The following is a 27,406-nucleotide window of genomic DNA, read 5'->3' on the forward strand; positions in this document are numbered from 1 at the left end:
ATTTTGTCCAATATTTTTTTTAAAAAATGTATCTGCCGAATGCTTCTGTATAATCTAATTGGCCTGTTAGGGGAAGCCAGCAATGAATTGAGGGATTTAGCTGGCGCTGCAAAAAGCAGAGAAAAAAATAAAAGTCACAATTTGCCTCAACATTATTTATTTATTTCTCAGTGAGCTGCGAATCCAGCTCATTCTCTAACTTTACTTGATTATTTTTTGAAGTACTTAAGCCTGAATAACTGTTAAATGTTTGCATCCTGCAAGGGAATGCTCTAACATATTAGAGTAAATGATCATCTATAAATATATATCAGAGGACTGCTGTGATCTACTGTCAGGCACCTGTACTTCTGCTTTCTACCATATTTTAGCCACAAAAGCTTTTGTGTCTCTGCTACCACCAATCCTGCTAATTCAATGAGATGAAGAGGGAAACCAGTCTGGAAGGAGGTGGTTGAATGAATAGGTGATGAATCAGATCTCTTTTTCATTCTCCATTTTGTACATGACCTCCTGAGACCAGTGAACACAGTAAGTCACCAGAGCCTCAGGGGAATTGATACAGCGGAGACTAAACTCTTTGCTGGAGCTCTAATTATTATAGTGTGAGGGTTTCATTTAATATACAACTAGATATTATAATCAGTGATGTAGTGAAAGTGCTTTTTAATTCCTGTTTCAACTTGTTTCTTGCTTTATTACTACACCGTTTATGGTCTCAAAATGAATCACTGACAAATGCCTCCTCATGCATTCTGAGACAATAAACCAGGTACAGCTGAAAACAACCTTGTTCTTTTCTCTAATGATCTATTATTATTTATGTATTGCCAAATCAGTTCAAAGACAAAGAATAAATAACACACGATTAAAAATAGTACATGGTATAAATGTAATATAAATAGCACAGGTTTATTGGATAACCTGGAATTAGAAAGGCATCACCAGGCGAAGCCAACTTGTTAACAAGGGTAAGATCTTGTTCTTTCAACAATTAACAGGCAGGTTCTGCCTCACTCAGCAGGATGTGTTCAGGTACCTCCAAATCAAACATTGCCCTTGGAGCCAGTCAGGGTCCACAACTTCAGCAAGAGCAGGCCCCTCTGGAGTTATTCAATCTCGGCCCCTAAGACAGCTATAAACATATCTCTGTCCTATATACTGTCTCACCTCCACAGTGACAGAATCAAGAGAAAATTTAAAAGGAGCATGAAAGTGAGATCTCAGTCACAAAATGGCAGAATAATGGAGGAAAATCTGGGAACAAACCATTCAATTGCAAAGAATGTACCCTGCACCCCCGCGCACACAAAAATGGTGCATCCGGATTTCTGGGCCTTGATCTATACACAGTACTATAACAAGAAAGACAACTTAAGCACAATTTGATCAGCCACCCACCATAGATGGAACACAACTAGAGTTGAGAGAAGTGGTGCTGAGCAACAGGGGAGGAGCCCCAGATATCAGTACAAAAGTGGGAGCAGAGTGGAATCGAGACGAGCCCCAGCTATCGGTACAAGGGGGGGAGGGAAGCGGAGTTGAGGGAAGTGGTGCTGAGCTCCAGGGGAGGAGCCCTTTCCCCATTCACTAAGAACAGAGAGAGTGACCCAGAAATCCGGATGCACCATTTTTGGGTGCGCGGGGGTGCAGGGTACATTCTCTGCACCTGAATGGTTTGTTCCTAGATTTTCCTCCATTATTCTGCCATTTTGTGACCGAGATCTCACTTTCATGCTCCTTTTAAATTTTCTCTTGATTCTGTCACTGTGGAGGCGAGACAGTATATCGGACAGAGATAGGACAGTGCGTCACAGTGAACAGAAAGGAGGAACCCCGAGAGACCCAGAATAATAGGGTAGGTTAATCGGGGTAAATAAACAGCAAGTAAATGAATAATAATCGAATATCTAAAGGGAGTTTAGAAAAAAAGGTTTCTAAATATAATGGACAGGCAGCTGAGACCCATTGCCTGCAATTCCTGCACCATGTGGGAACCTCAGGACGTTTCATGTGTCCTGGAGGGCCACATGTACAGGAAATGCCTCCAGTTGCTTGAGCTCAAGCTGTGGGGCAGTTGGAGCCACTGCAGAGCATAAGGGAGGCTGAAGGTTTCCTGGATCGTACATCCCAGGAGGTGGTCACCCCGCAGCCACAGAGAGTTCAGGATAGCAACTGAGTGGCCATCTGAAATGGTCGGAAGAGGCAGGCAGTGCATGAATCTTCTGGGTGTGTGGCACTCTCAAACTGGTATAATACCAATGAGGGTGACAACACCTCGAAGGAGTGCAGTCCTGATCATGGCACCATGGGGAAAGTACTGCACAGGGGGGCACAGTGAAGTGTAGAACTGCAGTAATCATAGGGGATTCGATAGTCAGGGGGACAGACAGGCATTTCTGTGACTGCCGATGTGAGTCTCGCATGGTGTGTTGTCTCCCTGGTGCCAGAGTAAAGGACATCACTGAGAGGGTGCAGAACATTCTGCGGGGGGAAGGGGGACAGGCAGAAGTCGAGGTCCATGCAGGTACCAACGACATAGGAAAGAAAAGGGTGAGGTCCTGCGGTCAGAGTTTCAGGAGCGAGGGAAGAAGTTAAAAAGCAGGACCTCAAAGGTAGTAATCTCTGGATTACTCCCAGTGCCATGCACTAGTGAGTATAGGAATAGGAAGCTAGGACAGGTTAATGCATGGCTAGAGGGAGGGCTTCAGATTCATGGAGCATTGGGACCAGTTCTGGGGCAGGAGGGACATGTTCAAGTTGGATGGGTTGCATCTCAACATTGCTGGGACCAAAGTCCTCACAGGGAGGTTCACTACTGCTGTGGGGGAGGCTTTAAACTAATTTGGCAGGGGGATGGGCACCAAGATGTAGCATTAGAAAAGAGAAACAAGGTGCACAAAGGATTGGAAGAATCAGCTAGCACTAGAGTACAGTTTTTAGCTGGGATCAGACTAAGAGAGAATAGGAGAAGGTCTAAGGTAGGTTTAGAGTGCTTGTGTGTAAAGGCACAAAGCATGGTAAATAAGGTTGGTGAGTTGCAGGCGCAAATAGCCACATGGGAATATGATGTCGTGGCGATAATGGAGACCTGGCTCGAAAAAGGGCAGAATTGGGTACTAAATATTTCTGGATACAAGGTGTTCAGGAAAGATAGGGAAGGAAAAAAGGAGGTGGGGAGGCAGTATTGATTAAGGAGAATATGCAGTGCTGCAGAGAGAGGATGTCCCCTCTCTGTTGTTAAGAACATAAGAACATAAGAAATAGGAGCAGGAGTAGGCCAATCAGCCCCTCGAGCCTGCTCCGCCATTCAATAAGATCATGGCTGATCTGATCCTAATCTCAAATCTAAATTCATGTCCAATTTCCTGCCCGCTCCCCGTAACCCCTAATTCCCTTTACTTCTAGGAAACTGTCTATTTCTGTTTTAAATTTATTTAATGATGTAGCTTCCACAGCTTCCTGGGGCAGCAAATTCCACAGACCTACTACCCTCTGAGTGAAGAAGTTTCTCCTCATCTCAGTTTTGAAAGAGCAGCCCCTTATTCTAAGATTATGCCCCCAGTTCTAGTTTCACCCATCCTTGGGAACATCCTTACCGCATCCACCCGATCAAGCCCCTTCACAATCTTATATGTTTCAATAAGATCGCCTCTCATTCTTCTGAACTCCAATGAGTAGAGTCCCAATCTACTCAACCTCTCCTCATATGTCCGCCCCCTCATCCCCGGGATTAACCGAGTGAACCTTCTTTGTACTGCCTCGAGAGCAAGTATGTCTTTTCTTAAGTATGGACACCAAAACTGTATGCAGTATTCCAGGTGTGGTCTCACCAATACCTTATATAACTGCAGCAATACCTCCCTGTTTTTATATTCTATCCCCCTAGCAATAAAAGCCAACATTCCATTGGCCTTCTTGATCACCTGCTGCACCTGCATACTAACTTTTTGATTTTCTTGCACTAGGACCCCCAGATCCCTTTGTACTGCAGTACTTTCCAGTTTCTCGCCATTAAGGTAATAACTTCCTCTCTGATTTTACCTGCCAAAGTTCTCCAGGTACTTGTTGCGCACCTCTGTCTTGTGTACCTGCAGGTCCCAGAGCTGCACGCCGTGCCTGCCGTGGATGGTGATGTGCCTCCTCCTCAGATGTACTGTGGAATACATCCTTTGCGCCCCCACCATCCTGAACTTGTCACTTTGAGGGGCTCCAGAATGAAAGTAAATTTGTGTGAACACAAGAATTCTCAGTCTCAACAAAGAAATCTCAGTCTAAACACAAAGAACTCCCAGCCAAAGGCTTGTCTGAGGGAACTGAGTGCCCAGTTGCAAAACCTCACCCTTTATTCAGATATGTCAATCACTGGTTTAAAGGGCCAACTGAAGTTCGGCTGCAACTCGCCTCCTTTTCTATGGTGTGTTTCAGAAGCCACTGGAGACACGTTCAGTATAAGTTAAATTCGATTTTCTTGCAGAATCCACAAAAATGTAATCCCCTTAAGTGTTTTAAGTACCTAAATTGGCTCTTTAAATATCGACCCGACGGCTTTAAGTGCCGTTGGGACTTCTGGGTGTCTGTTGCGTGCGCACATCCTAACGCGTCTGGGTTAAACCCGGAAATGGGCACGTTGGAGCCAGAATGTGGTCCCACTCCGAAAACATAATATGTTCACTGCCCACCCACCCCTAACTCACCTGTTCTTGGGGATTAAAATTACCCCCGGTGAGTCAAAACCAGGAAGTGAAAGGTTAAAAAATTGAAAACCTTGTAAAAACAGTGACATACAGCAAAATAAAGAGATGGTAGAAATATCAAAATAAAAGATAGAGATAAAAGAGACAGAAAGAAAAAGTCAAAAAATTAAAATTTAAAATTTAACATTTTAAAAAAAAATGTCTAACAACTCTTAAAATCACAATTAATGAGACTCCACATTTTTAAAATGTAATTTTCAGTGCCAGAGGTGTTGTTTGGCAGTGATTAAGACTTACCACGCCATTAAATCTTAGTTTATAAGAACATAAGAACATAAGAAATTGGAGCAGGAGTCGACCATATGGCCCCTCGAGCCTGCTCCGCCATTCAATCAGATCATGGCTGATCTTCAACCTCAACTCTACTTTCCTGCCCGATCCCCATATCTCTGATTCCCCTAGAGTCCAAAATTTCCACTGGAGTCCACAGCTGATATTTTTGAGTGTTCCTTTTTTGTGGCGATATTACTTAGTTTCCAACTGGGCAGGAGAGCAAGCTGGCGCTGGTCCATTGATTTCAGTGATTCCAGCCGGCGAGGTCCCTTTAATGTGAGTCTGTCATATCGCTGCTGAAACAGGAAGAGCAAGTTCCAGATTTCCGCTTTTAACTGCGCGTATGTGGACGCTGGAACTTGTTCATCGATTTCGCCATTAATAACAGCAAGCACTGTTAGGCTCACCGTTATTTTAGAAGCAATTTCTGGACTAAAATGTAAGGGGAAAATATTTCTCCAATTGCACACAGAAACCATGTCCATCTGTGGGACAATGCTTTGTAATTAGAATGCAGAGCTAAAGAAGTCTTTTACAGGTCATAACAAATATAACTGAACATGACTGCGCTTTTCTGTTCTGATTGTATAAAACATAAGTATATAACATGCTACTGTTTAAATGAGAGTCATCAGTTGAATACATTATGGTGAAAATTATCAGTCAGTGGAGTCCTTTCCAGTAAACTTCAATTTAATAAAAATACAATGAAGAAATCTATAATTCATAAGTCATGAGAATTAATTTCCATTGCCATCTACAGTAATGACATTGGTCTCCCAGAATCTAAAATAAGAGCCCGATTTTAACTCGGGACAGGAGTCGTGCGGGTGTGGGATGGGCCGAGCTGGGCAGTAAACCGTTGCAACCTCGGCAGCATGAGGCCTGAGAGGTTTTAATTCCTGGGCCTCATTTGCATAGGCCTAGTCCGGGTTCCCACCTGAAACCAGCAAGAAGCGTCCGGGACCCGCCGCTGGGGGCCGAAGGAACAGTCCCCAGCACTCAGGTAACTTTCCAGGAGCGGGCTTGGGAGGGCTTTGCGATTGGGAGAGGGGGGTTGGAAGCCCGGGGCAAGGAAGGCCTGAACTTTCCTTGTGGGGCCTGGAAGAAAGTCAAATAAAGTAAAAAAAACGTAATCACTTGGACTTCTTCTGGCCTCCGACTCATCTTCTCACAATGGCTTCTACAGGCCTCAGGTTAAAATAGCAGTCGGGCCCCAGTTAGATCATCAGAGTCTGGCTTCTTCGCCAAGGCTTCTTTGACAGCACCTCCCAAACCCGCGACCTCTATCACCTAGAAGGACAAGAACAGCAGGTACATGAGAACAACACCACCTGCACGTTCCCCTCCAAGTCACACACCATCCTGACTTAGAAATATATCGCCGTTCCTTCATTGTCGCTGGGTCAAAATCCTGGAACTCCCTTCCAAACAGCACTGCGGGAGAACCTTCACCACATGGACTGCAGCGGTTCAAGAAGGCGGCTCACCACCACCTTCTCAAGGGCAATTAGGGATGGGCAATAAATGCCAGCCTCACCAGCGATGCCCACATCCCATAAAAAAAATCTGCTTATTTGAGAAAGGACCCTGCTCGTTTCTGGTGGTTGTCATTGAGCAGGTTAAAATCAGAACCTGTGGGAAGAGAGTAGGACCTCGGCAGCTGAGTCCCACGGCCGATTTTAACTGCCTTCCTGCCCAGTTTCTTCCGAGCAGAGGGTTAAAATAACCCCTAAGATTTCCAGGAATAAAGAAGCTGAATGAACACCCCTCAGGGCAGTGCTTTACTCGCTGCAGATTATATCAGGCCACTAGATGGTGGTCTGAGATTGGGTAATGGATCAGAATTCAAGAAGTAATGATGTGAAGGTCTAACTTGTCGGATTTTCCCTCATTTCTGGGTTGTGCAATTTAAAAAAGATTTGTTCTCAGGATGTGGTTGTATTGTAGAAAAATGCCGGGCATTATTTGTGCTGTCCAGGATAATCCTGGAGAAGTGAGCAGTTTTAACAGAGGAGAAATCAATAGCAGTGCAACATTAGCAGACTTCAGGACAGTGTGATTAACCCTTTCCTTGTAGTAGTTTCAATTATCTTTGTTATTTTCAGCTAGACCTCTACCGTGATGGAAAAATGAATTTTATAACAGGTCTCTCACATGTTTCCATTGACTAAGAAAGGGAGTGTGTGGTCAATAAACATTGCTCCAAGCAGGATGATATTTTATGTGCAGTCATGCTCCCACTGCTGGAGAAGAAGGTACTGTCTCTACAATCTCCTAATCTATCTAAACAAGTTTCAGGTCCAGAACACATTCATGTCACTTCACATATCAAACTTTAAAATGTCAAAAGTGTAAAAAATAAGAAAGCCAGTCATTTCCCTCTTGTTTTTTGGACCTTTATAACAGGGCATCTCCCCAAGAGCAAAAGTGACAGATTTACAAGCAGGTACCAATCTATAGAACCTTTAAAAGTAGAAAGGAGAAAGAACATGCATGTAAATAGTGCTTTCCATAAACGTAGAATGTCCCAAAGCGCTTCACAGTCAATTAATTACCTTTGAAGTGGTTAGTGTTGCAATGTCAGGGAACACGGCAGCCAAATTGCACTCAGCAAGGTCCCACTAACAGCAATGAGGTAAATGACTAATTAAACTATGTTAAGCTAATTTAGTGGTGTTGGTTGAGGTTTAAATGTTGACCATGACATCGGGAGAACTCCCCTCCTCTTCTTTGACTATTGCCATGGGATCTTTTACGTCCACCTGAGAGGGCAAACAGGGCCTTGGTTTAACGTCTCATCCGAACAAAGACCTCTCCGACATTGCAGCGCTCCCTCAGCACTGCAGTGGAGTGTTAACTGAGATTAAGTGCTCAAGCCCTGGAGTGTGGCTTGTACCGACAACCTTCTGACTTATCAATTGACTTGTTTAGATTCATAGAGAGTTATACAGCATGGATAGAGGCCCTTCGGCCCATCGTGTCCGCGCCGGCCATCAAGCCCTGTCTACTCTAATCCCATATTCCAGCATTTGGTCCGTAGCCTTGTATGCTATGGCATTTCAAGTGCTCATCCAAATGCTTCTTGAATGTTGTGAGGGTTCCTGCCTCCACAGCCCTTTCAGGCAGTGAGTTCCAGACTCCAACCACCCTCTGGGTGAAAAAGTTATTTCTCAAATCCCCTCTAAACCTCCCGCCTTTTACCTTGAATCTATGTCCCCTTGTTATAGAACCCTCAACGAAGGGAAAAAGCTCCTTAGTATCCATCCTATCTGTGCCCCTCATAATTTTGTACACCTCAATCATGTCCCCCCTCAGCCTCCTCTGCTCCAAGGAAAACAAACCCAATCTTCCCAGTCTCTCCTCATAGCTGAAGCGCTCCAGCCCTGGTAACATCCTGGTGAATCTCCTCTGCACCCTCTCCAAAGCGATCACATCCTTCCTGTAGTGTGGTGACCAGAACTGCACACAGTACTCCAGCTGTGGCCTAACCAGTGTTTTATACAGCTCCATCATAACCTCCTTGCTCTTATATTCTATGCCTCGGCTAATAAAGGCAAGTATCCCATATGCCTTCTTTACCACCTTATCTACCTGTTCCGCCGCCTTCAGGGATCTGTGAACTTGCACACCAAGATCCCTCTGACCCTCTGTCTTGCCTAGGGTCCTCCCATTCATTGTGTATTCCCTTGCCTTGTTAGTCCCTCCAAAGTGCATCACCTCGCACTTTTCCGGGTTAAATTCCATTTGCCACTGTTCAGCCCATCTGACCAACCCATCTATATCGTCCTGCAGACTGAGGCTATCCTCCTCGCTATTTACCACCCTACCAATTTTTGTATCATCAGCGAACTTACTGATCATACCTTTTACATTCATATCCAAGTCATTAATGTAGACCACAAACAGCAAGGGACCCAGCACCGATCCCTGTGGTACCCCACTGGCCACAGGCTTCCAGTCACAAAAACAACCTTCGACCATCACCCTCTGCCTTCTGCCACTAAGCCAGTTTTGTATCCAAAGTGCCAAGGCACCCTGGATTCCATGGGCTCGTACCTTCTTGACCAGTCTCCTGTGGGGGACTTTATCGAAGGCCTTACTGAAATCCATGTATACCACATCCACTGCGTTACCCTCATCCACACGCCTAGTCACCCCCTCAAAAAATTCAATCAAATTAGTCAGACATGATCTTCCCTTGACAAAGCCATGTTGACTATCCCTGATTAATCCTTGCTTCTCCAAGTGGAGACTAATTTTGTCCTTCAGAATTTTTTCCAATAATTTTCCTACCACTGATGTTAGGCTCACTGGCCTGTAGTTCCCCGGTTTTTCCCTACTCCCCTTCTTAAATAATGGTACTACATTAGCGGTTCTCCAGTCCTCTGGCACATCCCCTGTGGCCAGAGAGGTTCTGAATATATGTGTCAGAGCCCCCGCAATCTCCTCCTTTGCCTCACACAGTAGCCTGGGATACATTTTGTCCGGGCCTGGGGATTTATCCATTTTTAGTCCTGCTAAAACCGCCAATACCTCCTCCCGCTCGATGTTAATATGTTCGAGTATATCACAGTCCCCCTGCCGTATTTCTATGTCTACATCGTCCTTCTCCATAGTGAAAACAGATGCAAAAAATTCATTTAGAACCCCTCCTACATCTGCCGGCTCCACACACAGATTGCCATTTTTGTCCCTAATGGGCCCTATTTTTTCCCTAGTCATCCTCTTACCCTTAATATACTTATAAAACATCTTAGGATTTTCCTTTATTTTGCTCGCCAGTGTTATTTCATGGCCCCTCCTTGATCTCCTAATTTCTTTTTTAAGTATCCCCCTGCACTTTTTGTACTCCTCTAGGGCTTCCTCCGTCTTTAGCCTTTTGTATCTGCCAAAAGCCCTCCTTTTTTTCCTAATCCATTCTCGTATATCCCCTGACATCCAAGGTTCCCTGGAGTTCTTGGAACCACCCTTGACCTTTACGGGAACATGTTGCCATTGTATGGTCTCAATCTCCCTTCTGAAAGACTCCCATTGCTCCGATGCGGATTTTCCTACAAGCTGCTGATCCCAGTCCATTTTGGCCAGATCCTGCCTTATCCTATTAAAATCGGCCTTCCCCCAATTTAGAACCTTTATTTCCGGCCCCTCCCTGTCCTTTTCCATGACCACCTTAAATCTCACCGAATTATGGTCACTGTCACCAAAGTGCTCACCTACTAGCACTTCTTCCACTTGGCCGGCCACATTCCCTAGAATTAGGTCCAGTACCGCCCCCTCTCTTGTAGGACTTTCTACATGCTGGCTCAAAAAGCTCTCCTGGATGCACGTTAAGAATTTTGTACCCTCTAAGCCTTTTACACTCTGAGTATCCCAGTTAATATTGGGGAAGTTGAAATCCCCCACTATTATTACCCTATTATTTGCACAATTTTCTGAGATTTGCCTACATATCTGTTCCTCTATCTCCCCCTGACTGTTTGGGGGCCTATAGTACACTCCCATTAAAGTGCTTGCCCCCTTTTTGTTTTTAAGCTCCACCCATATGGCCTCATTAGAGGAACCTGCTAATATATCATCCCTCCTTATGGCAGTAATTGATTCTTTAATTAATATTGCGACCCCCCCTCCTCTTATACCTCCCCCTCTGTCTCGCCTGAAGATTCTGTACCCCGGAATATTGAGCTGCCAGTCTTGCCCCTCCCTCAACCATGTCTCTGTGACAGCAACAATATCATACTCCCATGTGTTTATCAACACCTTCAGTTCATCCACCTTATTCGCAAGACTCCTTGCATTAAAATAGATGCCATCCAGCCTTGCCCTCATATATTTGCCCTGTCTTCCAAGCTGACTTGTTTTTTTCTCTATATTTGGCTGCACATCACCCCCTATTGTAGCTCCACTCTGTATCCCATCCCCCTGCCAAGTTAGTTTAAACCCCCCCCAACAGTCCTAGCAAACCTCCCCGCAAGGATATTTGTCCCGCTTATACTACTTTGCACAAGGAATAGCCAGCTGATCAATGATATTAATGGTACAGGACAAGTTAAAAATGGCTCCATTCTCAGCAGCTAAACATCACAACTGTGCTGCAAGTCCCAGGTAACCCATGAGCAACACCATGGGAATCAGATAGGAAAATAGCAGACATGTTACTGAAACTGTTGCTCGTTCTAAAGTAAAAATAATTCAACTAAATCAAAATCTAACTGCAGAATCTAGTGAGTAAACTGGTGTTAAAGTCACAACTGAGACAAGCATAAATGGCATCAAACCAATGCAAATATGAATCCCCACTGCAGGTATATCATCTTTCATGATAGTGCGACCTATGAAACTGATATTATGGTACCAGAATCTGTATTATTGAAATATGATTGACCAAGGAGGGTCGCAGAATGATGCTCAATCCTACTACTGCAGCCTGGCCTGGGTTGCAAAGTTAGGTATCATTCCATAATATGTAATCATCCATCTCATCCAAAACAAGGCCACCTCGCCTGAACTGAAGCTGCAGCATGAATTCGTGATCAAAGAGCAGCCCAACCATCCAGGTAAAACTGAATGTGTTTCTACCAATAGGAGAAAGAGTGAAATATTTTTAAACATTGAAAAATTCAAAAAGCAAAGTTGGTAGTGGTGTGTCACGTCGCTGAGAATTAGCCATTGATGTTTCAAAACCTGGACGTGACTATGAATGATATTAAAAACATTGCTGGCACGAAGCTCTTGTGAAAGGAATAAAGCTGGGCAGCTATTGTCTTCAAATCTGACATGAAACGGATGAACAGCCACTGAATAGCAAGTAAATAATTTGTGCAGGAAAATGTTCCTATTCACAATTAATAGGTAGTCATAGCACTTCAACAATGTAACATGAAAGAGCATGGAATAAGGTTAGAGTAAACTGTATTTGTTTATCATGACAACCGCACTTCATTTTCATGCAAGCTGTTGCCCAACAGCACTCACCATGTTGTTATTATTACATTTTGCAATTGCACCTGTAATTATAATCAATTTTCATTCTGCACATTGGTTGAATACAATTTTAATTACTGTACATCAAATGAGCTTTACCTTATACATGAGCACATTATTCAGTGTTACTGGTAGAAAGACATATCTATATTAATTCTGCACAATATCAGTGTTTCCACCTGTGTTCACTGCCCATTTCTTATTCATGATCAGGTTGCTCGCTGCAGGAGTAAAAGAGGCAATAAGAAGGAGAGGTCCCTTGTTGCATACAGCCCTGGTATATTGGGTACATTGGTGTAAAAGTCACATCTGAGGTCAGCAAAAATGCAATTCTACTGGTGCACCCTAAGGTTTAGAGACCACAAATAAATCATAGAGCTGCAACCTGTGGTTCTGATATTATCATCTCAAAACAGCAGGATGTATTATTAAAATTTAATTGACCAAGTTGGAGTTGCAGAATGGCTCTCAGTCCTAAAGCTCACAATCTACCCTTGGTTGCAAACTACATCTCATTCCACTCTTTAATGTAGTGGGTACTGTTGGTTGTAAGTAATAAAATACAATTTCACATGCATCTTTAAATGAAAGAAAATTGACATCTTGAACCACCTTTACAGTGTTAGCACCAGGAAGAAAGAACTCATGGTTCTCAGTCGTTCGGAACATACAATTGATGCTGGTCCAAATGTTGGTAGTACTTACTATAATTAGAAATGTTTGCTAAATCCTTGATTTATGTCAAAAGTGAATATATATTTGAATTTATCTTTCAGAAATATGTTTGGTCTGTATGTAATCTTTCTTTACAAATTGTAACTGCTTCAATTTTATTTCTCTTATGGAATGGAAATGCTTGTACTGTGGATGATGGGAGGGGGCTCTTTAGTAAATGTTCCACCTGTGCCGACCACATATCCGCTCCATCCACAAGACCGCCTACTTCCAGCTCCGTAACATCGTCCGTCTCCGCCCCTGCCTCAGCTTATCTGCTGCTGAAATCCTCATCCATGTCTTTGTTACCTCTAGACTCGACTATTTCAATGATTTCCTGGCCGACGCCCCATCTTCCACCTTCCATGAACTTGAGCTCATCCAAAACTCTGCTGCCCATGTCCTAACTCTCACCAAGTCCCGTTCTCCCATCACCCCTTGCTCGCTGTCCTACAGTGGCTCCCGATCTGGGAACACCTCGATTTTAAAATTCTCATCCTTGTTTTCAAATCCCTCCATGGCCTTACCCCTCCCTATCTCTGTAACCTCCTCCAGCCCTAAAACCCTCCGGGATCTCTGCATTCCCCCAGTTCTTGCCTCTTGTGCATCCCCGATTTTAATCGCTCCACCATTGGCGGCTGTGCCTTCAGCTACTTAGGCCTAAGCTCTGGAATTTCCTCCCTCAACCTTTCCGCCTCTCCACCTCTCTCTCCTCCTTTAAGATGCTCCTTATCTTTGGAATTCTCTACCCCAGAGGGCTGTGGATGCTCGGTCGTTGAGTATATTCAAGAATGAGATTGATGGATATTTGGACACGAAGAGAATCAAGGGATATGGGGATAGAGTGAGAAATTGTTGAGGTAGAAGATCAGCCATGATCTTATTGAATGGCAGAGCAGGCTCGAGGGGCCGTATGGCCTTCTCCTGCTCCTATTCCTTATGTTCTTACGACCTTTAAACCTTCCTCTTTGACCATGCTTTTGTTCACCTGTCCTAATATCTCTTTATGTGGCTCAGTGTTAAATTTTGTTTGATAATGCTCCTGTGAAGCGCTTTGAGACATTTTACTACGTTAAAGGCGCTATATAAATGCACGTTGTTGTTGTTGTTGTTGTGGCCGCTGCCGCGGCCGCCGTTGCCTCATGGCCTGGCTGTTGTCGATTGACCAGCAGGATTTCATGCATCATTATATTATTATAATAAGTTACTGAACCCAAATCCAACCCAGTCTGCCTCGTTATGTTGGCTGCTAAAAGGTAGAAGTGATTTCTGACACTGAGGAGGCGATTTAATCATGTCCGCCCAGTACAAACCGAACGGGTGCCAATTAAAATCAAACATGAATATTTATCCGCCTTGGCGATGCCGGGAGCTGATGGTTCCCGATTTTAATTTGCTCAACTGTGCAGGTGGCAAGAACACCCGCCCAAAGCCAGCAGAGCATTTTTTTTATATCTGAATGTCAGGACCCAATGACATCATCGGGACCCGACTGCAATTTTAACTCGGCGGCCTGAGCGGGAAGCTACAGTGAGTTTCCCACCAGGCTGACCCAGTAGGGAAGAGGATCGTGGCCAGAAAAGCCCAAAAAGATACGGTTTAAAAAAATTTTTTTTACTTTCCTAATGAGACCATGAATGCTCCTCCGGGCCCCACAACTAAAGCTTAGGCCTCCCCTGCCATGGACTTGCAACCCCCCCGCTTCCCGATCACGAGATCCCCGCGGGAAGGCCCGGCAGCCCACCCCGCCATCTTACCTGGTCTCGGTGGGCGGCTTTCGGCTGCGCACTTACTTGTTTTCACTGCTTCCCACCGGCTTCCAAGCCAGATTGTGCGTGAGATTGGCCAACAACATTTAAATGAACCTGGTGGCTAAAATACGCTGGGCCTCATTTCTGAAGCACTGGGTGTGTTTCGAACTCACACAGCTACTCACTCGCAAACTGGCCCGGAGTCAAAATCGGGCTTCTAGTTCTTGTTCTCAGAAAATGTAAGTCCATAACACAGGTATCTGTCTCACTTGAATGACCACTATAGTAAAAGTAGGGAAAACAAATTAACAATTCAAATGGATCCATAACTGATATCAAGTCAGTGTCTAAGGATAGAGATCTGTTGTACTACCGAGATCCTTCTTGATCTCTCTGCAGCCTTTGACACGTTTTCCCACACCGTCCTCCTCCAACGCCTCTCCTCCATTGTCCAGCAGAGTCAGATTGTATTCGTGTATTTTCACACTTACCTATTCAGTCACAACCAGAGAATCTCCTGCAATGGCTTCTCACCCCATATCGTTGCCTTTTGAGTCCCTCAAGGATCTATCCTTGGCCACTTCAATCTACAAGCTGCCTTTTGGCAACATGATGTCAAGTTCCACATGTATGCTGACAACACTCAGCTCTATCTCACCACCACTTCTCTCAACCCCTCCATTGCCTGTATTGTCAGACTGCTTGTCCGACATCCAGTCCTGGATGAGCAGCAATTTACTCCAATTAAACATTGGGAAGACCAAAGCCGTTGTCTTCGGCCCCCGGCACAAACTCCGTTCCCTCACAAATTCCGAAACCTCTCTGGTCACTATCTCAGGTTGAGCCAGACTGTTCGCAACCTCGGCATCCTATCTGACCCTGAGCTGAGCTTCTGACCCGATATCCTCTTCATCACAAAGATTGCCTACTCCCACCTCTGTATCATTGCCCATCTCCACCCCGCCTCAGTCCATCTGCTACTGAAACCCTCATCCATTTTCTGTCACCTCCAGATTCCACTATTCCAATGCTCTCCTGGCCAGCCTCCAATTTTCCACCCTTTATAAACTTGAACATCCAAAACTCTGCTGCCCATATTCTACCTCACACCAAGTCCTGCTCACCCATCACCCTATGCTTACTAACATACATTGGCTCAATTTTAAAATTCTCATTCTCATATACAAATCCCTCCATGACGTCACCCCTCCCGATCTCTCTATGCTCCTCCAGCCATGCAATCCTCCAAGAGCTCCTCCATCTCTGGACTCTTACACCTCCACTCCCTTCGCCTCACCATTGGCAGCTGTGCCTTCAGCAGTTTAGACACTTTGATCTTCAATTCCCTCCCTAAATCTCTTGGTCTCTCCACCTCTCACTCCTCCTTTAAGAACCTCCTTAAATCTTACATCTTTGACCAGTGTCAATCTTTGGCTTAATACGCTCCTGTGAAACATCTTGGGACATTTTTGGGATGAAAGAATTTGCATTTATATAGCACCTTTCACGACCTCAGTACAGCCAATTAAGTACTTTTGAATTGTAGTCACTGTTGTAATGTAGGAAACGCGGCAGCCAATTTGTACATAGCAAGCTCCCATAAACAGCAATGAAATAAATGACCAGATAATCTGTATTTTTTAGGTGTTAGTTGAGGGATAAATATTGGCCAGGTCACCGGGGAAAACTCCCCAGTTCTTCTTTGAAATAGTGCTGTGCGATCTTTTACCTGCACCTGAGAGAACAGACTTCTTATCTGAAAGACGGCACCTCCACTGGTGCAGCACCCCCTCAGTACTGCAATCAAGTGTCAGCCTAGGTTATGTGCTCAAGTCTCTGGAGTAGGACTTGACCCACAACCTTCTGACCCAGAGGTGAGAGTGCTACCACTGAGCCAAGGCGGACACCTGACTACCACATTAAATGCAAGTTGTTGTAGTTTAGACCAGATTTTGGGATATAATAGTGTTTTGAGATAGTTTGAACAATATTTGTCTTATATTAAGTACTAAATGGCTTTCTTTATGAACATTACTACTCCATTGTAAAAAAAAACGAAGGTGCAAAGTTTAGGACAATTAAACTATAATTTAGTTTTTTTCCGCAAATTTACTATCAAGGGATTTTATTTATTTATTTATTTTTATATTTAAAGTTATTGCCTCATGAGATGAAAAGGAAATGAAACTGCTAAGCATTGGATACAATGAAGCTACACACATGTATTGGTTTGTATACATCAGCCGCACAGAATTACGAACCTTTAAGAGTTCGAAAACACAATATCGACCAAAACAGAATGACATTTCGGAGACTGATCTTCAGCTGATGAAAATAAATAGCATCAAAATAGCTTCTCAGTTGTAATTTTGATCTAATATTGTATTGGTTCTGTAAGCCTTTCTGAATGTCATCTAATGCATCATTACTGACTGCTGGAACACGTGTAGAATAAATGAGAGCCAGAACACAGCAAGGATAGTACTGTTATAGTTTTGGAAGGAAATTATTAGGTAGAGATATAATTTTACTGCAAACTGAAGAAGTGCTATTTGATTTAAAAATAAGTGTTACAAATCTCAGGTCTGCCTTTGATATTTTCCTGGTTTCAGCAGTGTTGGTCACTCCTGTAAGCATTCCCTGTTCAGGAGTGTGACCAAACTGCCCAATGTCTAATCATATGATATTGTAACCGGAGGGGTGCAACAATAGGACCCCTTTGTGATCTGAACTGGACATCATGGAGCTAATTTGAACTTTGAGCAGACATCAACATTTATCCCTCAACCAACATCACTAAAACAGATTATTTCGTTGCTGTATGTGAGACCTTGCTGTGAGTAACTTCGCCGTCAAGTTTCCTACATTACAACAGTGACTACACTTCAAAAGTACTTCATTGGCTGTGAAGCGCTTTGGGAAGACACAAAGTCGTGAAAGGCGCTATATAAATGCAAGTCTTTCTTTGAGTTTCATTTCAATATTCATATTCATGGGGGGGCGGAGGGTGTTGGAAATCCTGCAGCTCTTTCGCGAGGCTGAGCTGGAAGTAATAACTTAAAAAGGAGGGGAGGCACTCACAGCGGGAGGGCACAGCACGCCTCCAGTGAGTTGGAAGATTTGTGTGGGGCCAGAAGGAGCATTTATGCTCTTCCTCATCTCACAAAAATATTTTTTTAAAAACTTAGCTTTGAGAGGATCCTTTTAGGGACCATTGGTTAGGCTCCTCTAAGCCTAGTATGATGCGCGGCACTCACTCCACTCATTGGTATCTCAAAATTGCATGAGGGACCTATGTACAGCGTAAGATCCTGATTTACATATTTATGAGGTTCCCGCCTGAAACAGGCAGGCGCTTTGGGGACTGGCCTTGCAAAGGCCTCAAACAAAATGTTGGTGGGTGGATCTGGAGGAGAAACAGGGTCTTAAGTTCAGCCATGCAATTTTCGGAGAGCTAACAAACCGTTCCCGACCGACAGAGGCTATGAAAATCAGCCTCCATGTCTTTTGCATATTCTTTCACATGCACTTCTCCAATCTTTCAATAGGTGGACTTTAAACACTTCAGTGAAACGAGGCCAGATATGAATTGTTAAGCTGCATTGTCAACCGCACCATCCTCCTCCAACACCTCTCCTCTATTGTCCAGCTCAATGGGACTCCCTTCGTTTTTTTCTATCCTTACCTATCCAATCATATCCAGAGCATCTCCAGCAATGGCTTCTCTTCCCTCCCCAACACTGTTACCTCTGGAGTTCCTCAAGAATCTATCCTTGGCTCCTTCCTTTTTCTTAACAACATGATGCCCCTTGGTAGCATCAACCGATCACCTTCCATATGTACCTCAGTCTGCCCTGTCCTGCGAACCTTCTTGACTGACAACCAGTTTTGGATGAGCTGCAATTTCCTCCAGTTAAACCTTGGGAATACTGAAGCCATTGTCTTTAGTCCATGTCACAAACTCCGTTCCGTTGGCATTGATTCCATTCCCCTCCCCCGCCACTGTCTCAGGTTGAACCAGACTGTTTGCAACCTCGGAGTCCTACTTAACGTCAGCCTGAGTTTCCAACTCCATATCCTTGCCATTACAAAGACCACCTACTTCCACCTCTGTAACATCACCTGCCTCAGCCTATCTCCTGCTGAAAATCCTACTGAATATCTCTTCCATGCCTTTGTCACCTCCAGAATCGACTATTCCAACGCTCACTTGGCTGGACTCCCTTCCACCATAGTCTGTAAACTTCAGCTTATCCAAAACTCAGCTGCCCACATCCTAAGTCCCGCTCACCCATTGCTCACGTCGTTGCTGACCTACATTGGCTCCCAGTCTTCCAATTTAAAATTCTCATCCTCATGTTTAAATCCCTCTATGGTCGAGCAACCTATCTCCAACCTGGTGCTATGATACTCCAGCCTGAAACCCCCCGCCCCCCCACAGAATTCTCCATTTCTCCGAATCGAGCCTCTTGTGCAACCCTCCCTCCCTTTGCTACCATTGGTAGCTGTCCCTTCAGTCGTTTAAGACCTACGCTCTGGAATTCCCTTCGTAAACCTCTCCGTCTCTTCACTTCCCGTTCCTCTTTAAAACCCCCCTTAAATCCCACCTCTTTGACCAAGCATTTGGTCAGCCCCCGTAATAGCTCTTTCTTTGGCTCAGCATCCATTTTTGTCTGATTACAACTCTACTGGAAGACTAGTGGGCATTGGCTCCTCTTGTTTTCAATGACACATTATATAAAGGGTTATTCACAGTAGATCCATTTCATTATAATATGCAAAATGTTTGGCTGTTGTGGGCCCTGTTATTATATAGTTGGGATACATGCTTTAAAAGATCATTGCCTGAAATTTCTGAACCGCGAGTCTCCCAGCTCAAAGAAATCGCATGTTTACAGGAACAGAGATAAATGACAATAAAAGTGGCAGTGAAATAGATGAAAAAACAGAGAAAGCCAAGAGTCCTAAATGGTTCGAAATGAGCGTCACAACTTTTATAACATTTGCAGCAATGGAACCAATATTAGGTGTGAAGGAGTAATGGAAGGGCATCATCTTTGTGACCTAGATAAGTATAATTCACTTTCAGATTACAAGCAAAGGAATCTGGGTCAGCACAATTGCAGTACAGATCAGAACCACTGAATGAGTTACAGTCACAACAATTTCTGTCACACTGACTGGAACATTCTTATGACTTCAGACCGGCAGCAGCTAATATGCCATTTTTCTGCACAATGCAAGTCAAATTACATTTCAGTTTGTTAACACAAATGGGTACTGAAACTATGGGTGGCTTTACAACTTATTCCAGTATCAGAAGAAAATCAAGTATCATGGCACCAGGCACTGTGCTGACACATTGGACTTGATTTTAACTCCCAGGCGGCACTGCGAGAGTCTGGTCTGTCCAGAAGCGGTAGCAGGGAGGCTCTGCCGATTTTAACGGCCGGGCCTCATTAACATTTCGCTTGCCGATTTCCCGACCAAAACAGCCAGGAAGCCGACGGGAAACGGCTGCTCTTCTGTTAAAATCGGGTATCAGGAGACTGCCATCAGGAACCCAGAGGCACGGTCTCCAGTATATGGTAAGTGCTCTGAAAGGTGGAAGCCAAGGGCAGGGGAGGACCAGGGTTTCCATGTGGGACCCAGAAGAGCACCCTGCATTTACTGTGCTCCTTCTGGTCCTGGCTCCTATTCCCGGCAGGTTTTGCCTGGCGGGGAAGCCACCACTGCTCCCCCATTCCTCAGATTAAAATGGCAGATCGGGCCTAATTACCTCATCGGAGGCCGATCTGCATATTTAAAGAGGGCTGAGTGGCTGTCCTTGCTGCCTGTAATTGAAAATTGCAGTCGACCACATCAGGGCAGGAAAGGAGTGGGTAAGTCCCCCAGCTCCATTTTAACTGCTCCCCACTTGGTTTCCTTTTTTGAGTAAAAATCGACACCAGTGATTTAAGCTATTGGGTCAGTGCCATTGCAGATATAATGACAAGTCGCTTCACCTGTGGTGTTGCTGGTCACATTGAATTGTTGACATTTTTTCTTTGAGGGACAGCTAATTCAGTTAATCATTATTGACGAGCCTTGAAAAATAAAATGTTCTCCATTAGAATCTAGAATCATAGAATCGTTACAGCACAGAAGGAGGCCATTCGGCTCGTCGAGCCCATGCCGGCTCTTAGTAAGAGCAATCCAGTTAGTCCCACTCCCCCGCTCTTTCTCCTGTAGCCCTGCAATTTTTTCCCTTTCAAATATTTATCCAATTCCTTTTTGAAAGCCACAATTGAATCTGCATCTACCACCCTTTCAGGCAGTGCATTCCAGATTGTAACTACTCGTTGTGTAAAAATGTTTTTCCTCATGTCGCCTTTGGTTATTTTGCCAATCACCTTAAATCTGTGTCCTCTGGTTCTCAATCCTTCCGCCAATGAGGTCTCCAAAATTATTGACAAACCAAGAAATGCTAAATTCTAACCTCTGACTACCTTGGGCAAGCTACAATTAAACTTTGATAAGTTGAAAGCCAAAGTAACTTAACAATTTGGCAGCAATATAACTGCATTGGACATTATTCAGTACTAAAATATTTTTAATATTTGCTTTTGAATTTGATGCCCTTGTCCCGTTCAGTGGGCCCGATTTAACCAGGGGTGCGGGTTCCTGGCCGGTGGGCGAGCGGTCGCGTTGAAAACGCGCCCGGTGAAATTAGTGGGTTGCCCGCGCGATCGTAGCAGGCAACACACTAATTGGATTCACTTACCTGCTCCTCCGGGTTCCCCGATGCTGATCTGCGCATCAGGCGGGCTGCGCATGCGCAGTAAGATCTGTCAGCTGGAGGCGCTCTATTTAAAGGGGCAGTCCTCCACTGACAGATGCTGCCACAAACAGCAAAAATTACAGCATGGGGCAGCCCAGGGGGAAGGCTGCTCCCAGTTTAATGATGTCTCAACCCAGGTATCATTAGATGGGGTGAGGAGGAGGGGGAGGACAGAGATCTTCCACCCAGCGGGCAGGAGGAAGCAGCCTGCCTCTGCCATCAAGAAGGCCTGGCTCGAGGTGGCAGAGGAGGTCACCAGCGCCACCAACATATCACCCACCTGCATACAGTGCAGGAGGCGCTCCAATGACCTCAGTAGGTCAGCGACAGTGAGAACACGTAGTCTTTCCCCTACACTCCGTCTGCCACAACACTGCCCCCACCCCACATCTCCTTCGGCACTGCCAACACTACTCTGTCACATCACCCCTCATACCCACTCAAACCTCATCCTCATCTTACCTGCACCTACTCACCTCGCGAGTACTCACCCCGCCACTACCACTCAACCCAATCCTCATACAATCTCATGGCTCTATCCCATACTCACCCTCTCGTGCATCTCTCTCACGGCCAGCCTCACTCAACCTGCCACCACCTGTGCTGCAGCCACAGGGCATGCATCACATATGTGCAGTAGGCAGCGTAAGGCAAACGTGTCGTGAGCATGAAGGGGATGCACAAGGGTGTTTGAGGGTTTGTCATGGTTGTTACTTATATTGAATTTCAGAACAACTCACATCACACATTATATTGGCACCACTACTGCCATGTCTTCGCCAATCCTGTCCGGTTTGTTCAATAATGCCCGCTCCTGGGTACCCCTATGAGGACCCACCACTGATGCCACCCAGTGTGTCACTGCAGAGTGGGTGTAGGTGTATTTGCAGGGCTCTTCTGCGCAGACGACTGAGAGACATCGGGGATGTCCCCGGTTGCAGCCTGGAAGGCTGTGGAGCAGAAGTTCGGGAGGGCAGTAGTGACTTTGACAGCGACAGGTAGGAAGATGGTGCAAGGGCCAGCCAGGTGCAGCTCGGCATGAAAGAGGCTGCAGATGTCCACGGCTACATGTCGACTGACTCTGAGCCTCCGTGTGCACTGCTGCTCAGAGAGGTCCAGGAGGCTGAGCCTCGGTCTGTGGACCCTGTGGCGAGGGTAGTGCCCTCTGTGACGCATCTCTCTCTGCGGTAGCCCTCCCTCCTGCTGTACAGGTGGATGTGTCACAGCACTCTGTTGTGGAGATCCACGTGTCAGAGGTGGACGGCGTGGATGGCGAGGCTGGTGAGGCTGGTGATGCTGTTCGCCCTCCGAGGAGGTCATGACTGCAGCTACGGCGGCCCCCATCCGCAAGATGTACATCTGAGGGGGTCCGCAAGGTAGGTACATGTCTCCGGACCCCGGGGTAAATGTGCAGGTTGGTGACTTCGACCATCAGGAGGAGGGTGGTGCAGGCCAAACTTTGTCCCAAGTGACAGAGCGGCCTCCTGCAATGGCTGAGGGTCTCCCTCCCCCACCTGTCAAATGGACCTTTGCAGCTGCCACAGGCTGACAGCTGCAACACGTCCATTCGAGCTGGGAGTGTTTCCCCCAGTGTGTGAAACAGTCCCATGTTTATCCAAAATCACACACAGTCCCTTAATCAGGTCAGTTAATGACCTGAACAAGCAAAGTAAATACTGTCAAGTGGCATCCCGCTGGCTTTAATTGCCTGCGGGATTCCCACCAGCGGGGACTGCGCGCGCACGCCGGCGCGTCATCGGGGAACCCGGAAGTGGGCTGGATCGAGGCGCGATCCGAGAACGCACCCGGTAGCGGGTGCTAAAATCGGGCCCAGTGTCTCTCATTTTTAAGACTGCATAATGTAATTGCCTATGTATCCAGCAGAGGGAGTTAGTCATGTGGGGTAATGCTGTCTGAGAGACAGAAACATTGACCCAGAAATTGCACTGAATGGCAATCAAACGTCGCCCAGCACTCATTAGTCATAAACTCACCCACAAACTATTCGTGGGCTTTTGGGCAGCAACTTGCTTCATTGATGATCTGCAAAAAGTGAGCTTCTGTGAGTTGTGAGAAAGGATTACTCTCTTCCCTCAGCAAATCTGCTTGAAGCATCCTTGACAGAACCAGGAAGTGAAAGTTACAACAGTAAATTCAATGTAAAATCAGTTAGAGAAAGCGAAATAACGAGAGGGTAAGAAATATCGAATTAAAAGACAGAGATAAAAGAGACAGAAAGAAAAAGTAATTTTTTTTTTCTAAATGTCTAACAACAATTAAAATCGGAAGTAATGAGACTCCACATTTTTAAAAGTTAATTTCCAGTGCCAGAGAGGTTGTTTGGCAGCCATTAAGACTTACCACTCCGTTAAAAGTTACTTTAGACCTAAAAAACCCAGGGTATCTTTTTTATGGAGAGATTTGTTCATTTCCAGCTGGGCAGGAGAGTAAGTTTGTGCTGGTCCATTCATTCAGCCGGTGAGCTGTCCTTCCGGCACAGCTTTTGGAGGAGCAAGGCAAATGGTAGAGCAATGTCCGGATTTCTGTGTTTGACTGCGCGTGTGCGCTGGCCGGAACTTGTTCTTCCATTTGCCCTGAAGTAACGGTGGGCCCTGTTAGCATCGCCCTTATTTAATGAGCAATTTCCAGGCCAGTGATCCTGTAAAATTTTATTCAGAGCCCAGATCCACAGGCAGCAGCTCTAACAGTTGGCTGTTGTACTGCAAGATGTCATTGAAGCCAGCAGGTAGAGAAAACAAGGCTTCCTCATCGCTTCCCCATTGTGACGAGTTGGCATTTTCTGAGCAGTAGTTTTTTCCCAATTTACTTTGGCTGTTGCAGGAAGACTGGCTGAAGAGGTTTAAAAAAGAAAAGTTTAATTTCCATTTTTAAAACTCAGGACATAGCTGTACACGGAAGCAGAGTGCTCATGCACGGCATTGATTTTTTTACAATGTTTTTTAAACTTGCTTTTCGAACATAGGTTTCTATAGTGACTCGTGGTGCAGTAGGCAAGGTATGTTGGCAACAACTGCTGAATACAGGAGGGAACAAGCAATGAAAAGGACGACCGTTATTTTGGTGCTTGAGATTCCAATGTGAATGCTATATGCTTATTTCAAATTTCATGTGAGCTCAGCTACCCAAGAGTTGTTAAAAACAAGTTTAACTTATATAAAAGTACCATGAAATGCGCTCCTCCCCTATAATAGAACATACTAGAATGATTCCAAGGATGAGGGACTTTAGTTACATGGATAGACTGGAGAAGCTGGGATTATTCTCCTTGGAACAGAGACGGTTGCGAGGAGATTTGATTGAGGTATTCAAAATCATGAAGGGTCTAGACAGAGTGGATAGAGAGAAACTGTTCCCATTGGCAGAAGGGTCAAGGACCAAAGGACATAGATTTAAGGGTGATTTGTAAAAGAACCAAAGGTGACATGAGGAAAAACTTTTTTACACAGTGAGTGGTTAGGATCTGGAATGCACTGCCCGAGGGGGTGGTGGAGGCAAGTGCAATCATGGCCTTCAAAAGGGAACTGGATAAGTACTTGAAAAGAAAAAATTTGGAGGGCTATGGGGAAAGGGCAGGAGAATGGGGCTAGCTGGATTGCCCTTGCATAGAGCCAGCGCGGACTTGATGGGCCGAATAGCCTCCTTCCATGCTGTAACCTTCCTATGATTCTATAATATACAAAGACCCTAGTTACATAGAATTACATAGAATGTACAGTACAGAAACAGAATATTCAACCCAACTGGTCAATGCCGGTGTTTATGCTCCACACGAGCCTCCTCCTTCCCCTCTTCATCTAACTCTATCAGCATAACCTTCTATTCCTTTCTCTCTCATGTGTTTATCTAGCTTCCCCTTAAATCAATCTATGCTATTCGTCTCAACTACTCCTTGTGATAGCGAGTTCCACATTCTAACCACTCTCTGGGTAAAGAAGTTTCTCCTGAATTCCCTATTGGATTTATTAGTGACTATCTTATATTTATGGCCCCTAGTTCTGGACTCCCCCACAAGTAGAAACATCTTCTCTACGTCTACCCTATCACACCCTTTCATAATCTTAAAGACCTCTATCAGGTCACCCCTCAGCCTTCTCTTTTCTAGAGAAAAGCGATACTTCTTCAGTCATAGTAAACTGTCAAAATGCAAACAAACACAGTACTCTGGAACTTTAGACTTTTTGGGGTGCACGGCGGCAAAGTTAGTTTGAAAGGTCCACCTTAAAGTTATCTGTGACCAGACACAGCGAAGAACTTCAGTTTATATTTGCACCCCTTCTTTAACTAAAATTAGAGAACAAAGGGATATATATCTCTGCTGTGCAGGCCCCAAGAAACCTTTGGCGGGATGCATTGTAGCTTCTAATGCATTTGTGATAGTGAAAAGATTTCTAATATTATTGTTAATTTCTTGGAACTTTCTTTGTCATTCATGATCTTTATTTTAATTAGGCAAATTTCAAAAATGAACTTGAATCTTACAATTTCTAAAACTGTTCTGAACACATAATTTATAAAATATATAATTGAAAATAAAATTCCAATTACATGACCTAAATTATTTTAGAAGTGAATTCCCCTGATGCCATAGTGGTTAAGTGCACCATCACTGTGGTAAGGAGCAGTACAGGTTACATCCAGGTTTAGTGCTTGATCAGTGCTCAATTAGTTGATCTCAGCTCTGGCACTTGTTTAGGTGTTGCAATTGGCATTAGTACCATTGAGTAGGGAGATTCAAGTATGAATGTGTGTGGACATTGAGCAAAGGCAGGATTGGGCTCAACTATAATGTTCTTCATAGTTGAATAAGCCACTGGCGCTCACTGTCTAGGATCACACATTGAGAATGGCTATTTGGACAAGGTGCCAGAGGGCCATTAGTGCTTTTGAATTCTCGCCTAGCAAGAATCAGTGTCTTCAAAAGAGAAGGGGAGAAAATTGGTTTCAAAAGAGACTGGAATCTTATTACACCGTTAAAAGAATATGTAAAGTATCTTTGTTCAACTGCTTTTTGAAGAAAACAAAATGATTGAGGGATTACTTTTAGTTCTAACTTCCTTGTGTAATTTTTGTGTAATTTTGTGCCTAGTGTTACATATCTTAACCAATAGCATCAGTTACATTTTCCTCAGTTGGTCTTTTCAAGTGAAGGCTGAAAAAGTGAAACTATTCTGAAATTGTAAGAAGAATTCCATTTCTTGAATAACCACCCATTTTCTTTCATGTTGTAGAATTTATTTAAGTACATGGGTAACGTAAACATTGTTTCTGCCGAGAATATCAACTATACACCGAACTTTATTTGAAGCTTTCAAAAAATCTGTCATGATTTCACTTTACAAAAAGCCAAATCTGGTCAGACTTTAATTTGAGGCTGTAATTTGAAAAACAGCTGATGCATGTAATTGAGTTTGTTAGCATAATTGCATTTCTGAATAGATAGGACTTCTAAATCCAGTGAGCCCTGTATTTAAGGCTCTGATTAATTCTGTTAGTGAAGCTAATTAAAAAGATTGAATTGGTGGTGTAAATCAGATACAATTCGTTTTAAGTATTAAGTCCCTTGTTAGATTACTTTGTGTGTGAACAGTACAAAGAAGTGGCAGTGGAGCATCTCAGGAGCCTGGTTAAAATAGATAAAAAACATTGCTTTGGAAGTCACACAAATGAAAATTATGAATATAATCTAAATTACATGAAGCTCCTTTGAGATGTCTATCAGACTGAAGGCAGCAAGCAGTACCTGCAATCCTCAAGGCTAATAAAATGAGTTGGACTTTATTCAGCATCTTTCATTTTGTAAAATGTTCCCAAAGTTGTGTTTGTTGAATTTTGTACTTTTTTTGTGGCAGTCCACATAAAAATAAAGCTTTGGACTGATCTTGACTCTCACCATTGAGGCCCAAGATGGGACAGCAGGTTAGGTGTACAGAGCCAAAAACAGGAAGTGTAATAATACACCTGAATCTTGATAAAAGCATGACGAGCTTGCCCAGATAGGTTATGCTTGGATTATGCTTGAAAACTGCAGATAAAAATTGCCAATTTTCAAACATTTAACCATTCAGCAATTCAATATATAGAGAATG

The sequence above is a fragment of the Heptranchias perlo genome, chromosome 17 (assembly GCF_035084215.1).
Source record: "Heptranchias perlo isolate sHepPer1 chromosome 17, sHepPer1.hap1, whole genome shotgun sequence".
Classification (NCBI taxonomy): domain Eukaryota; kingdom Metazoa; phylum Chordata; class Chondrichthyes; order Hexanchiformes; family Hexanchidae; genus Heptranchias; species Heptranchias perlo.